This window comes from Maniola jurtina, chromosome 15 (assembly GCF_905333055.1).
Source record: "Maniola jurtina chromosome 15, ilManJurt1.1, whole genome shotgun sequence".
NCBI classification, from domain to species: Eukaryota; Metazoa; Arthropoda; class Insecta; order Lepidoptera; family Nymphalidae; genus Maniola; species Maniola jurtina.
In genome coordinates, this window is record NC_060043.1 from 8,325,756 (window position 1) to 8,342,063 (window position 16,308).

The 16,308-nt window shown below is 36.7% G+C and overlaps 1 long non-coding RNA gene and 1 other non-coding gene across 2 annotated transcripts; one reads left to right on the forward strand and one right to left on the reverse strand.

Annotated features, from left to right (window-relative positions):
• Positions 1-758: 758 nt before the first annotated feature.
• On the forward strand, positions 759-15,597 carry LOC123872699. Its single transcript, XR_006797520.1, has 3 exons — positions 759-772; positions 961-971; positions 15,546-15,597. It is a non-coding gene; the product is annotated as an uncharacterized LOC123872699 (long non-coding RNA).
• Positions 13,218-13,336, reverse strand: LOC123872885. Its single transcript, XR_006797563.1, has one exon. It is a non-coding gene; the product is annotated as a 5S ribosomal RNA (ribosomal RNA).
• Positions 15,598-16,308: the final 711 nt, after the last annotated feature.

The following is a 16,308-nucleotide window of genomic DNA, read 5'->3' on the forward strand; positions in this document are numbered from 1 at the left end:
ACGCGCGTGTTCGTGTGTGTGTGTGTGGGTCGTGTGTGCCGATTCTTCGTTTTCTCATAATTGTGCCAATGTGCTCATGACATTTTGATAAATAAAAATATCGTTTGCTTTATTTGTCTTATCAAGTGGAATTTCATTTCATTACTAAAATTTTTGCTGAAATAGGCTATAATATATATTTATAATAATAAATAATAAAATTTAAATATTCATAACCGTTCGTCCATGTTTGTATTTTTAAAAGAAGTAGGTACCTGTAGTTAAGTTATAGTTTTTGAACATAATCTTAATATCTTGTTTCGCGATAAAAAATAGCACAAACTTGTTAAAAACCTGTAAAGTAATTTATCGGTTGAAAACGTTGAAATAGAGCCTTAATAGTACAGATCGTCGATTGAAAAACAGTCGAATTTAAGCGTTCAATTGTGGAGCTGTCGTCACTAGTAGTCAATTGTTTTGTACTCGTAAATAAAGTTTACCGTGACATGGCCATGGGTAAGATATTGATATACATCTAGTCACTTTTTTATTCAAAACTGTGGTCGAGTAAATCGTAGACTGCCCAATAATAAGCACAATAAAATTAATAGGTGTAGATAGGTAGTATCGTCTAATCTTTGCTTTATTATCTCTTACTATTTATGAAAACCATAATATGAAAATCCATACAATATAGTTTTTGAGATTAGCCTGGACTAACACATACTTAGCGCGGTGGGAGACTATAATTTATAATATGTATAGTTCACGACAGGTCGACATGGCAATCGGGGTGGGGACGCCCTGTACACCCGCACAGCCCTCGCGCTAACCCGATGTGGAATAGCGCGAGTGACGTGTGTCTGCGGGGCGTCCTCCCGCCTCATACACCGCTTGCCATGTGGACCTGTCGCGAACTATACTAATACCTGATGATCCATAAAGGTTTTATCAGCTAAATATAATTAGAAAGAAACAAAGAAAAAAAAACAGTAATAGTATGATACTAACCTGCACTGTCTCAATTAGCAACCTTTCATTCAATCTAACTTTGAAAGTAAGACAACTCACGTAATCTGATGTTATTTCCTCATTAGCGTAAGTCCGAAAGTTTAGGGTTGGATTAAAAACTCTCTTGGGGGTCTGCGTCCGCACAATTACCTGAGTAGGATAAAAGGCCGGTTCTTATTGCTAATCGAGAAAATTGTATTCTAGATCATTCCGGCTAGGGTTATGGTTAGTTGACGTAAGCCCGACTAGTTTCGGACCCATCTGGGGTCGTTTGGGAGGGGTTCAAACTTTAACAATTTATTAAATTTTAAGGGTGACATGATTTCCTTTACTTTTCCGAATAATGAGTATTTGGAGTATGTGGGACTCGCCGGTCGAAAAGTGGACGGAATATCCACAAAAACCCAACGTGAGATACCTGGCAACTGTGATCCAGGAACACCGAAGCAATCAACCGCGGTCCCGAGCTGCACCAACGAAGTGCGATAACAGACCGACCCGTAGCACGTCCTTCGCTTCCGTCCACTGTGACCTCTGCTAGTCAGAGGGGCACGCGGGCAAACCTCCTCCCCTGCGAGCTCATTAGCCATAGCTAACAATATGGTACATATCACAATCCGCCATGTTATATTTTATAATTTATATAACATCTTTTTTGTACATAAGTTTTTCGTACGTTCTTGTAAGATTGTAAAATCTTGCAATAAGTGAATGAATGAATGAATGAATATCCCCGAGCCACGTTACCGGGGCACACCAGCCCAAGTACTGCTCTTCCCCTCGGACGTATCCAAACGGGACCAGCACTACCCGGGCACACTGGACGGTTACCTGGCCTGTAGTCCTACACATCTTTAAGTATCTGTAATCTGTCGATAATTTACTTACTAACTTAGCAACTTTGGTATTTGTCAAAGAAGGCTATACAATTTTTAACCCCCAACCCAAAAAGAGGGCTGTTATAAGTTTCACGTGTGTATATGTGTATCTGTCTGTGGCATCGTAGCTCCTAAACTAATGAACCGATTTTAATTTAGTTTTTTCGTTTAAAAGGTGGCTTAATCGAGAGTTTTCTTAGCTATAATCCAAGAAAATCGGTTCAGCCGTTTGAAAGTTATCAGCTCTTTTATAGTTATCGTAACCTTCACGCGGGGGTGTTATAAATTTTTAATTTACACTTGTTGATAATTAAAAACGGATTACAGGTAGATTGATTACAATATTTTTGGCTGTTAAATTTCACGTACAAAGTCCAGGAGTAAAGCAATCTTGAATAAGGGAACTAATTTAAGCTCTTTTTCTAAAATGACCTACATTACTCGCACAATGCCCTAATCTATCCCCGAATATTACTGAGAAGTTAAAAAGTCATTACTGAACAAAGAAGCAAAGTTTTAATCGAAGATAGTATTACTTGTACCTACAGGAATATCTCGTCTAAGATGACTTTACTCTCTGGAAAGCTAAAACTGTTTCACTTATTGATTTTCAAATAATAAAAGTTTTATAGTTTTCCTATTTTCAGAAATGAATCTTGTACCTACTCAGACTCACTGTGAACATAAAACTAAAATATTACTTATTGTTTGAGTTGTAAATTATTTTTAACCCCCGACCCAAAAAGAGGGGTGTTATAAGTTTGACGTGTGTATCTGTGTATCTGTCTGTGGCATCGTAGCGCCTAAACGAATGAACAGATTTTAATTTAGTTTTTTTGTTGTTTGAAAGGTGGCTTGATCGAGAGTGTTCTTAGCTATCATCCAAGAAAATCGGTTCAGCCGTTTGAAAGTTATCAGCTCTTTCCTAGTTACTATAACCTTCACTTGTCGGAGGTGTTATAAATTTTTAATTTACACTTGTTTAAAACTGTAACTTGTGAGTTAGCAAGCTCTCGATGGTAATAATAATTTTTCTTCTATATTTTCAATAGTGATTTTTGAATAGTATAATTTAGGAGTTACAGGAAAGATACACAACTCCTAAAATAAACAAATTTTGCGAAGCAAAGCGCTAATTATTTCATGAACGGTTACTATTTTCATAAAAGTATGCAACAAACCTCGTCTACTATGTCCATTGTCCATTGAGCTTGAAACTCTTTTCAGACTACGCTATAATATTTTACAGTAATTTTAGCTTGTACTAGCCGATGCCCGCGACTTCGCCCGCGTGGATTTAGGTTTTTTGAAATCCCGTGGGAACTCTTTGATTTTCCGGGATAAAAAGTAGCCTATGTGCTAATCCAGGATATTATCTATCTCCATTCTAAATTTCAGCCAAATCCGTCCAGTAGTTTTTGCGTGAAGGAGTAACAAACATACACACACACACACACACACACACACACACACACACACACACACACATACAAACTTTCGCCTTTATAATATTAGTGTGATGTGATTTACCATCTAATAACCATCTAATATCTAAATGACGGACGAATCTGAAACTATGTAGTTACCTAACCTACCCCAAAAGTGAGCATGCTCGTATGTGAATAACCTAACATGATTGGCTTTCAGTCAAAAGTCGAGACCCTCTGAATCATATTTACATCTTAATATCAGCTCATCATACATCACAATCGTATCTTTAGAAAAATATTCAACGATCTCATTGCAGCAGCTGAAGTCCTAGGCTTATAAACAGAACTAGGTCGATAAAACTCAAAACTAATAGCAGAAAAGGATGCGTGAAGCTAAAAGCATTCCATCCCTCCATTTGCAGAGCCTGCGAGCCTCATTAATTTTCCTAAAGGCTGAGACAAACAGACTTATGGCAACGCAACGCGATGACAATGTTTCCATTCTGTCCAACGCAGAGCCAAGTTGTAATATGAGAAGTCGGGCTTACTTGGTCACGTGAGATATTATTAATAAATACCAGTAACACACGAGACGCCGCCCGGAGGCCTTCTATCTTAAGAGATTGAAAGGGATATTATAAGTATTAGCAAGCTGAAGTGGCAGTGGGCAGGCCATGCTTGTCGTAGTGGCGATGGCCGTTGGAGCCGGAAAGTCCTTGAGTGGAGACCGCGTTTAAGCAAGCGTAGTGTGGGACGCCCTCCAGCACGATGGACCGATGATATTAAGTGGCTGGTGAGAAGTGGCTGGAGGAGGAAGGCTGAGGACCGGGTGTGGTGGCGTTCTTTAGGGAAGGCCTATGTCCAGCAGTGGACGTCCACGGGCTGATGATGATGATGATGATGTCAATGATTATAAGTATTTAGACGATGGAAAGAGAACCGTTTAATTAACTACTAAATAAGTACCTTTTTAGCTTTGTGCTGTGCGAGTCTTAACAAGAATTACTATTTATATAAACATCTTTTCAGTGTGAGCCGTCTGTACCTATGAGGTACTATTGAAATATATTCTATGATAGAACAGACTGTTTAAAAAAAATCACACTATAAACGCGCGATGAATTCGTGCTCTTGCCGGCGTCCGTCGCGCACTGCAGTGCTACTGCACGTTTCAGAAGTACGCATACGTTTGTGTGACTTTACACGATATTGTTTTCGTTGCACCGTGTTGTTTAGTGTTTGTTTCAAGCTTTATGCCGTTCACTGCATGCATTGAATCTTGTTGTAGACTGTAATCGACTTTTTTAAAGTACACCTTTCTTATAATGGATTTTTAATGCTTCGACTTTAATGTTACAATACCTCTACCTTACCTCTACATTGTCAGGTATAATGTCAAAAGCTAGATAAATATTATACAGTCTTGTTTTATATTCAGATAATTCCAGCTTTTATAAAGCCACAAACAAAACAGCGTTATGAATAATTGCACAGATCCTTTTAGTATTGAGTATTGACATATTATTCTTAGGATGTGGATTCTAAAATAAATAATAATTGCAAAATCATGGTGTGGACTAAGAGTCAAGGTGTGCCAGACCTTCGTTATTTTATAAAAGCTGCAAGTTTCTCTGTCTCCAGCACAGGGAGGAACGATCAGCGACTATGAAGTTGGATCACGTTGGCTTCGAAAGATAACAGGTAATAAAGGTGTAAAAAATCCTATCTCAAAGTACAAAGTCAATTTTTTTATATTTTCTTCGGAATAGTAGTAGAAATCAAATCATGTATTGTCAGACACTTCGTCGTGGCAACCTCCTGCCAGACACCCTTGAAGTTTAAAAGAATTTTGAACGAATTAGCCCTACATCCATGTAGGGCTAGTCTCCGAGACTTTATTAATTCTGAAAATTATTTCATTGACTGAGAGCCACTTATAATATTAACCCCGAGTGTGATAGGCTATCACACCAGTCTGTTCTTAAGCCTCACCGCTCTGCGCTTTCTTATTTCTCTGTAATATATCTAATAGTGTAATCGATTTTCGTCTTATACGGCAAGAGCAATTTGAAACTATCCGATGAGCAGCGAATCGCGCAAATAGCACAGGGATACAAATTGGTTTTTCTCGGGAACATTAAGCAAATAACCAGTATTCCGCCCACGTAATCTGCTGCTAAATGATGCGTTAAGATGAGACTTAGATAACTCGATGACTTACAATTTTTCCTTCTACTACCCTGGCTTTGATATGTTTTGCAGGATATCGTATCGCGTATCTTCTTTTTTATTTTTCGTAAAGCTGATAGATGTCTGTTTGACCACGGCTAGTCTGTGATTATGGTCATCATCATTATCATTACTAACCTATCCCCAGATCTCTAAACACTGGTCTCCAGACAAAACAGAATGAGAAAGGTTAGGACGTTAATGGACGTAATACTTTGTTTAGAGTTGCATTTACACCTAACATTTACTGTACCCTCAAATACGTTAAATTAATTATCATAATAAGCCTGTAAGCTTGATGTAAGTAAATTATTGTATTCTTTATGAAACAATAAATGTCTTAAACCACAGTCCACCACGCCAGACAAGTGTGGATTGGGAGACTCCACACACCTTTGAGAACATTATGAGAACTCTCAGGCGTGCAGGTTTCCTCAAGATGTTTTACTTTACCGTTAAAGCAAGCGGTATTTAATCGCACACGCACATAGTTCCGAGAACTTGGAGGTGCGTACCCGGAATCGAACCCCAGACCATTGCCAGGATTTACCGTTTTGTTATTATACTGAAACAAAAAATTACAGAAGAAGCACGTATACTCTTCCATTTCACTTTTATTATCAACCTGTTGGCATCCACTAATCACCATAGGCCTTTCCAGGAGTGCGCCATCATACACGGTCTTCCGCCTTCCTCATTCACTCACTTCCCGCCACCTATTCTTGCCCGTTCTTGCGAGTTTGAAGTACCAAATCTCACATTTGCAATTTTTTATTATCTAAAAATTTTAAAAATCTTACCTTTATGTTCTAAAGTGTTATTTACAGAGCTATTTATTAAAACATAGCTACCGTAGCTACGTACACACATAAATAACACTTGGCAACTTTGTACGCAAATAATATATAATTGTCGAGATATAATTCCCATATACGTAACAAGGAATAAGGAAACGGATTCTTCTCAGCAAAGTCGACTGAAGTTAGATTAAACAAATTGCTCAAAACAAGCACCTCCTAAATTAAGCCTTTGAAAGGAACCTCGTTTTGTAAAATTATGAGTTCTGCCATAACTTTTTCAATCTCAACTTCGACAATTAAATTAACTGGTGAGATTGAACACAATATTGCAATAAGCACCGCTGATCAGCTTCTTTCTTTCGTTTGTCTTTCCTAATTTCTTTCCTTTATTAACCCCCGATTCAAAAAGAGGGGTATTATAAGTTCGACGTGTGTATTTGTGTATCTGTCTGTAGCATCGTAGCTCCTAAACTAATGAACCGATTTAATTCAGTCTTTTTTGTTTGAAAGGTGGCTTGATCGAGAGTGTTCTTAGCTATAATCCAAGAAACTCGGTTCAGCCGTTTGAAAGTTATCAGCTCTTTTCTAGTTACTTGTCGGGGTGGTTACAAATTTTTAATTTACACTTGTTCAGTATACCTATGGCAGTTTTGTAGGCAGTGAGATAGACTGATGTCTAAGGTATACGGATCTGTAATTGGATGTTACTTCATGTACACGCTCCTTTTTTTTGTTTAATAAAGCAGCGCTTTGGTCACTTGTATCGAGACGCTACATTATCAAATCGTTCCGTGTCCAATGACTATGAGCCCGGAATCAAACGCAAGCGGCGCAAAATATTATCCTAATATATATAAAATATAATCCTTGTATTTTATTCACGGCACTACTACTAATTCAAGTTTGCAGCATAGCGTTTGATCAGATTCGGCAGCTGGACCCACACTTTGGGTAGTACCATTTTATATCATTAATCCAAACATTACAAATACGTTCGGTACGAACTTACCCGATTACGCCGAATTATAAATGAAGTGTCACCCAAACGCTCACAAAAAGTCTGAAGGGCGGAAACCCCTGAATGAAGGGACGGGTGCGTCAGTTTTGAGCTCACAGAAAATAGGGTTCGCTTTAAGGATTAATCGAGATAATTCTTCAGAAATGTCAATGGAGATGTGGATGCCTTCTAAAAAATATTATAAAAGGAAAGGTAATAATTTCCTTCTTTTTAACCCCCGACCCAAAAAGAGGGGTGTTATAAGTTTGACGTGTGTATCTGTGTATCTGTCTGTGGCATCGTAGCGCTTAAACGAATGAACCGATTTTAATTTAGTTTTTTTTTTTGTTTGAAAGGTGGCTTGATCGAGAGTGTTCTTAGCTATAATCCAAGAAAATCGGTCTTGATGAATTTCAATGCAGTTTTAACCAGGTAGAGCATTTTACGATGGAGTTGTATATGTTACAGTCCGGACTCTATTCCGGCTAAAGCTACATGTAATTACAAAAAACAGTAAAAAGTACATTTGACTGTAGAGCTTAGTCAAAAGTAATTTTAACAGAAAATATTGGTTATGAGAGCTTTTGACAAAACATTAGGCCTGAGAAATCAGGGCAAAGCAGCTAATGGAGTTTTAATACTAATCCTCAACATTATCCCTAGATTGAACTTTGATTAACTCAATTCGTTACTATTACTATTGATTACAGACATTGTATTTTGGTAAATACACATCAAAATACAAAGAAAACTTTTTTCTTCGCGTACAATTCTCAAAGTATCACCCATATGCAAAGCATAGGTACCTAGTAAAAAGTATACTACGAATAACAAGATGATTTCGATTCAGATCCAGCTAACGAAGCAGCCGTAATAAAAATAAAAGAGTTGAACTGCAAAAGCTGTCTGAACTACGCAACCAGCCTTTGATTCATTACAGTTTTCGATTAGCCCCGAGCTCGGTGTTTTTGAAAAATGTTTGCTATTCCGTACCTAAACATGGAATTTCAATATTTCAATTTAGATTGCTTGAATTAATAAAAAATTTTCAAAAGAAAAATAAAACTGACTTCAAAAACGACAAACACTAAAAAGTAAAAAATAACTTTTGTTTAGCTACACGTGTAATGCACCTAGGTATGAAGTCGAGCGAGCATATTAAAACAAAATTAGAAATCCAAGAGTGAAGCTCGCCCGACTTCATACCTAGGTGCATTACACGTGTAGCTAAACAAAAGTTATTTTTTAGTTTTTAGTGTTTGTCGTTTTTGAAGTCGGTTTTATTTTTCTTTTGAAATTTTTTTATTTCACAATTTTTAGTGGCCCTACTGTACTATAATATGCTGTGCCCAGTTAAAACCCTACTGTTTACTAAGCTATTACACTGATCGCGAGCAATTTGCTCCTATCCATTGAGGAGTTCTGTTCTCCATCTCCGAAGATATTCATCAGATCTTCACCAAATTTATATGGGACCACCTGCACAGTATACCCTTTCAAACAAAAAAAAATTTTCCAAATCGGTCCAGGGGTCTTTGAGTAATCGGGGAACATACATAAAAAATAAAAATAAAAAAAGATTCCGACGAATTGAGAACCTCCTCCTTTTTTGGAAGTCGGTTAAAAATTGTGAAGGAAAACACCGTGAAGAATACTGCATGTTTGATTTCTCCATAATGTCTTCAAAAGTGTGTGAAGTCCGCCTATTTTCACACATCACACTAATTAAAGGGGAAAGTCTGTGTGTGTGCGTGTGTGTGTATGTGTGTGTGTGTGTGTATGTATATTACTCTCTGATGCAAAAACTACTGGACGGATTTGGCTGAAATTTGGAATGTAGATAGATTATTCTTTAGATTAACACATAGACTAGGTACTTTGAATCCCATGAGAATCAAAGAGTTCCCGCGGGATTTTGAAAATGTAAATCCACGTGGACAAAGTCGCCGGTATCAGCTACTAATATTATAAATGTGAAAGTGAAAACCATGGCTCCCGTGGGACTTTTTAATATAATGTCCACGCGGATGAAATCGCAAGCATAATCTATTTTCTAATATTAGCATGGATCAATGAATTTTTAGGTGTAGAAGCCCGTATATACCTACTCGTAATTTAGTTTTGACTAAGCACAAAAGTATTTACTTAGATTTAAGTTCTTCCAATATTTGATTACGGTTAATCAAATATTGGAACAAGTTGATGTTTATTTTCTATGTTCCAACCTATACGTGTTATCTATAGACTTATAAACCCATTCTTCTATTAGAATAGTTTATAATATCATCGTCCTTTAAATAATAAAATGAAAGCAACACAAACGTTTACAATTTCTCTTTATTTCTTACCAACAAGCCGATCTTCCCGATTCCTCAAATCGAGTATTTCTAAATAGAAACGAGTGCAGAAGCAGTTGACAACTCAGTCAGGCCCTTTTCCAATTTGTGTGCGAATAAATGGAAACTCTCGAATCACATAAATGAATACGGTGGAACAAATTGATTTCTCACTCAAACAGAACCGTTCGTGGGACGTGCTCTGTTTGATATGTTATTTTTCTTTCTTGATGAATAGAAAATATTAGGTAACCTTGGTATTGATAGAATTGAAGGTAAGTAATTGTAATTCTTTGCAATTAGGAATTGTAAGGCTTTTCCTGCATGTTTATCAGTGGGAGGGCGGGCGGTGCATGTTGCATCATACAGATTTCTTTGGTTTGGCGGATTATAGCAAATTGTATGTCATAGACTTCCACAAAATAACGCCTGCTTCTATACTATATTTTTTGGTTTTAAATTCTGTCTTCTTTTAACGAAATCCTGCTGAATATAAGTTCCTGTAAGGGTACCTACTTAAATTAATTGAAAGAAACTGCCCGTCAAGGACTTCGTGTCGAGTAAGAGAGCAAACAAGCTTGATACCACTTAGTGTACCACGTACTGAGCGTTCAAACAGTGAGATTAGAGGAATGTTTGTGAGAAAGGAACAGTTCATGGATGCGAAAGCTCGCAGCGTAGTAGGTACTCGTATAAGCATTTCTAAGGATATTTACCGTGTTGAAGTAAATGTAATTTACTTCACCTCTATTAACGGGAACCGTTAAACCTTTACGAGAAGATTTATATTTATATAAATGCTTATAATTAAACTGTTACTAGATGATTCTTGTGCGTTAAATATAAAATTAAAACAAAAAACTTGGAAGAAGCTTTATTATAGACATAGAACCCAAATGCTCAAAACACAGGATAAATTTTTATTTTTGGCTATCGTCTGTCCTCGCTTCCTGCTGTAACTGACCAGATCTGAACTTGAGCATTCTGGCTTTTTTTAAATCGGTAAGGGGATGGAATTTTCAAAAATCTTGAAATAGTTACTTACATTTTTTTCTCGACCGAAGCCCCAAATACCAATTTTTATCGATTATAAAGTGAAAAATCACGGACTTTTATATAAAGTTTCGTCCACCATTAAACTCCATCGGTGAAATTTCCAAAAATCCGTTCTGAATTCTTACATTATTAAAGGAACTTACTACCAAAATTTCAAGTTTCTAACCCCAGATAAATCAGTCTACTCATTAATTATTATCACCCAATCATGCACGCGCGCTCTAGTACCTAAGTCATTCAAGTATTCTATAAACAATAATATTTAATGATCGAAGCTCGTGGGACTAAACGTGTACATAGCAGTCAAGCAAAATTGACACTATCTACCACACGATTTAATTCTGTTATTTAATTAACTACCTTTTCTCCTTTAAATATTTCCATCTGCTCCAATAAATTAAACATTGAGTTAAGTCATTTTAATTAACCCTTTTTACGTAGATTCAATCAGGTTAAAATTCGCTTCACGTTTTTAATTAAAACTTCCTAGTTCTTTTACGATTTATTGCAGATGTTGGCGTCTAGATTATTTTACGTTTTAAGTTCATGAGACAGATTTTTTTATTTTAATTTGTATTAAAAGAATGTTAACTTGCATTATAATAATTAATATATGAATTAATTTGATAAACCAGGGGTATCTATGAATTTTACTATTATATATTTTTTTATTAACCCCCGACCCAAAAAGAGGGGTGTTATAAGTTTGACGTGTGTGTCTGTGTATCTGTGTATCTGTCTGTGGCATCGTAGCGCCTAAACGAATAAACCGATTTTAATTTAGTTTTTTTTGTTTGAAAGGTGGCTTGATCGAGAGTGTTCTTAGCTATAATCCAAAAAAATTGGTTCAGCTGTTTAAGAGTTATCAGCTCTTTTCTAGTTTTCTTGTAGAAAAGAAGGTTACATAACCGTTTGTCAATTGACATAATATTATGTCAATTGACAAATGTCAAGCTGTCAAGATGGACATTGCCTAGATATACATAATTATTTATTTGAAAATGATTTGTCGGGGGTGTTGAAAATTTTTAATTTACACTTGTTAGCCTTTATTTATTCATCACTTGTTATTGCTCGCAACTTAGACGCATGGATTTAATATTTAACAATATCTGTGCAAAAATTACGTCAATCGGTTGCTCCGTTGACACTTTCGCATTTTACAACTAATAAATAATTTACAATTAATAAAAAATCTAATCTAATCTAATCTAATATGGGTAGCGTAAGCCTCGTCTATCATATATTATATGCACTACTATAATATTCAATTAGTAAAGTTACTAAAAAAAAAATTATCCGTTGACTTCTTTTCTGCTGAAGAAACATGCCAAACCTCAGGTTTAAATTTCAGGAGTCTCAACATAAACAAAAGCAACGGTTAGCACATGTCCAGATCCTAGATAATCTAAGTTACGGGGCCACAGTGCAGACTGCTTCCATGAAATCAACCTATGACCTTATACAACCTAATGTATCTTAATGTAATGGTAATAAAGTTGATATTGCTTAAAATTAAAGGAAGGGTTTATAGGTTAGTAACATAGTCCACTGAGACTGAGGTGCTGAAAACACGAATTTACTTGCATAATTCGCACTTCAGCTGAATTATGCCATAAACAAGAAATTGCATAATTTAAAGAACTGTAAGAATAATGTTGAAGATAATAAAATGTATGTCACATTAAAAATAAAACTGACTCTATCCAAAAATCATGATTTTTATTATGACCATCTATAGAATTGCATTTAGCAATCGAGCTTAAAACAACAAAAAATATTGTGACCCTAGTTTAATAAAGATAAAAAATCAGTGTAATAAAGAAGTAATGTAGTCTGATAAAGAAAAGTATGAAAGTTACCAAAGCAAGAATCTACTCTACTCTCTACTCTCTTTGAGCTGTGCGCTGATAGATCAGTCAGTCAGTCAGTCACCTTTACCTTTTTTTTAAATTTAGATTCTTACGAGTATAAAGCCTTGGGTTATATATGTGTATATATAACCCAATATATATTTATACGAGCCAAAGCGATAATATTTAGATACGACGTCCGATCCTAACGTTGTATGTATAGATCGTTGATTGCAAATAATACTGTCCTAAACAAAGAAAATATCCTAGAGTTTTGTAATATCCGGTTGTACGAATGATATTTCTTGACATCAGATAATATTTGTTGCTATGAGTACAATAATTTACCTCTCCCGAGGCCTTCGTTTCATATTATTATTCGAAAATTTCAACTCCAAACAGAACTGATGTTTACCGTTTCCAGTGATTCCAGATTATTATTATTTAATATAGATTATTATTTAATAACCATGGTAATGGGTATTTTTAAGTACGCTCGTAGATATGGCAAAAGGAGGACTTCGTCTGTGTTGGTGTTAGCTGGCGGGCGTGCTCTGCCTTTTTGCAGTGAAAATATCTACAAATATGAAATAACCCTTCCTTTTGCCTTTGCCGGCTTTTACTCGACTACGAGTAAAAAGAGTAAAAGGCCAACATCACGCGGTGTTCCCAGGCGGTCACCCATCCAAGTACTGACCGCGCCCGATGTTGCTTAACTTCGGTGATCGGACGAGAACCGGTGTATTCAACATGGTATGGACGTTGGACTTAATATTATAAATACGAAAGTGTGTCTGGCTGTCTGTTTGTCTGCTCGCTTTCCACGACTCATCAGTTTAGCCGATTTTGGCCGATTTTGGCGAAATTTGATACAGCAATAGATTGAATCCCACAGATGAAAGTAGGTAATTTTTTGTCCCGGGAAATCAGAGTTCCCATTCGATTTTTCAAAAACCTAAATCCACGCGGAGTAAGTCCCGGGGCCATCATCTAGTTATTAATAAAGGAAATTATTTGCCACCTGTAATTAAGTAGGTACCTACCTACAGTTGTCCCAGTTTACGATTTCGTCGGTAAGTAAGAAGAGAATTCGACGAAAGACAAACGAAGGGAAATCAACTGATCCACGCTTATTGAAATGTAACGTTCCAAGTCGGCAGTAAATTTAATTGCTGAAGTTCAAATTGAAAAAGTTATGGCGTTTGTATAATTGTACAAACGGGGTTTTCTAACAGGGAGCCGATTAGTAGATATATGTATGTTTGTTCAATTTGTTTAATATACAGTTCAAAGGCTGCTTCTGTTTTGGTACCAACCTAAACGATTGCAAAACTGTTGTTGCTCTTACAAGGCCAAATCACTTGGTATTAAACTCATTTGAACAATACTTATCTAGTTAGGTAGGTATATTTATTTCTTATAAATCGCGTAGAAATTTACTTGATAAAATTAAAATTAGTTATGTTAATGCTATTCATCAATTCCTCTAAGAATATGTGCATTGTAAAACTTAGGTCTTAGGATTAGGTTTTAATGTTAGGATCAGTTAGGATAATAATAATTAGATAAGGTTCACAGGTAGATATTCATTTTGAAGGTTATATTAGATATAAAGATATTTTTAAGGCGTAAGTACCTATGTTTTACACTAGCGAATTAGGAACTATTCTGTAATGCTGTTGAAAATAAATAAATAAAATATATAAATGGTCTTTAACGATATCCATGCAAAAAAATACGTCAATCTGTTGCTCCATTGCGGCTTGACTGAAGGACAAACCAACCAATAAACAAGCAAACACACTTTCGCATTTATAAAAATATATCATGAGTAATAAAAACTGTTGAGGAGAAAAGAAATTGTAATATTTTGACCCATTTGAAGCATATTTGGGTAATCTTCCGGAAATTCATATAAATCTTTTCGGCACCGCCACAATATCGAGGCTGAAAATTCAATTAGGCATTCGTCGAACGGTTGAGTAACCGAGATACGGTTCGTGCGTGCTCCGCTCCAGGCGGCGCGTACAAAGGCACGTAAGGTCATAGCCCACAACGATTTTATACGGCGATACAGCTACGGAGTTTCATGAACGTGAGACTACATCGCTACGTAGGGGTTGTTTGAAGCATATTATTTTGAAATACGCAAGAAAAGCGATGGTGCAGAGTGAGCGCTATAGTCGTATGTTAGGTTTAACCCTGGGTCCTTAATGTCTAACAAGGGCAAATTGGGGATTTATAATTCCCAAATTGTCTCTGGTCTGCTCTGGTCTGGTGGAAGACTTCGACAGTTACTATCCTACTTACCGATAAAACCATACCGCCAAGTGAATTCCGTACGATGCTGCGTAGAGGCCGTTTGAGGGTGTGGGTTTAATAAAATTGCCATATACCTTACCTTAGTTTACTTTACACTGTTATCTAGAGGCATTATAACTTATCATCGGGTGAAAGAGGTGTCAAGGGCTAGCTTATGTACCAGAATAAAAAATTGCAATAGCGGTTTAGTCGCATTTTATTAATTCAGCTTCGCTACTGATGCCAATGGACTATTTTATCGGACAAGTGACGACATCGGAGAAAACTAGGCATGAGAGAGGAGGCAATATGGGGCTTTGTATTATAGATCGAAGCAGCCGCTGTATAGGGATGTATAGCATAGCGAAAAAGTTACCGTGGGTTATGGCCCTTATTCTATCATTTTATACCAGAAATCTATTTACTCTACGTACCGTATAAAGTGATATAAGGAATACAGTAACTTTTTAAATATTTTCTGCTTTAGGGACAGACATAGTGATGGCCTGGATTCTTACGTAGGTATAGAAAGTTTCAAGGATAACAGTTATTTGATCACCTAATGGTGAATTGTGTAATATAGTCATATACTTACCTATAGTGCGCGACAGGTTAAGATGGCAACCGGGGTGGGGACGCCCCGCGCACCCGCACAGCCTCCGCGCACCTGCACAGTCCCCGCGCTAATCCGCTGCGGGTAAGCGCGGGTAACGTGCGGGCGTGCGGGTGTACGGAGGGTTCCCCCACGTAGGGTTCCCCCCGCCTCATATCCCGATTGCCATCTCAACCTGTCGCGTACTATATATACCCCAATCACCGCTGGCGGAAGCTATTGACAGCGAGAAAGAGGCCATATTATTTTTGACAGCTTCATAGTTTTGTTTGAAATAGCGCTTTTTTAACCCCCGACCCAAAAAGAGGGGTGTTATAAGTTTGACGTGTGTATCTGTCTATGGCATCGTAGCTCCTAAACTAATGAACCGATTTTAATTTGGTTATTTTTTTTTTTTTTGTTTGAAAGGTGGCTTGATCGAGAGTGTTCTTAGCTATAATCCAAGAAAATCGGTTCAGCCGTTTGAAAGTTATCAGCTCTTTTCTATTTTTACTTACTTTTATCTTTTTATAGGTAGTAATTTAGTAATGGGCCTTAAATTATCCTCGACAAAGGTTTCGGACAGTAGTTTGTCGTCTACGCTGGCTCTAAAAGTATTAATTCCCAGCGCGAACCTATTTTCTCACAGTTGAAAACTGACGCACCCCACGCCTTATTCAAAGGTTTTCTTTTCACACTTTTTATAAGCGTTCGTGTGACACCTCATTTATAATTCTGCTTAATACACTCGAGTTCGTACCGAATGAATTTGTAATGTCAAGATTAATGATACACTTTGCCTTGCAAAGACAATAAGAAGTTCTTTTAACTTCGCTTATATTTGTT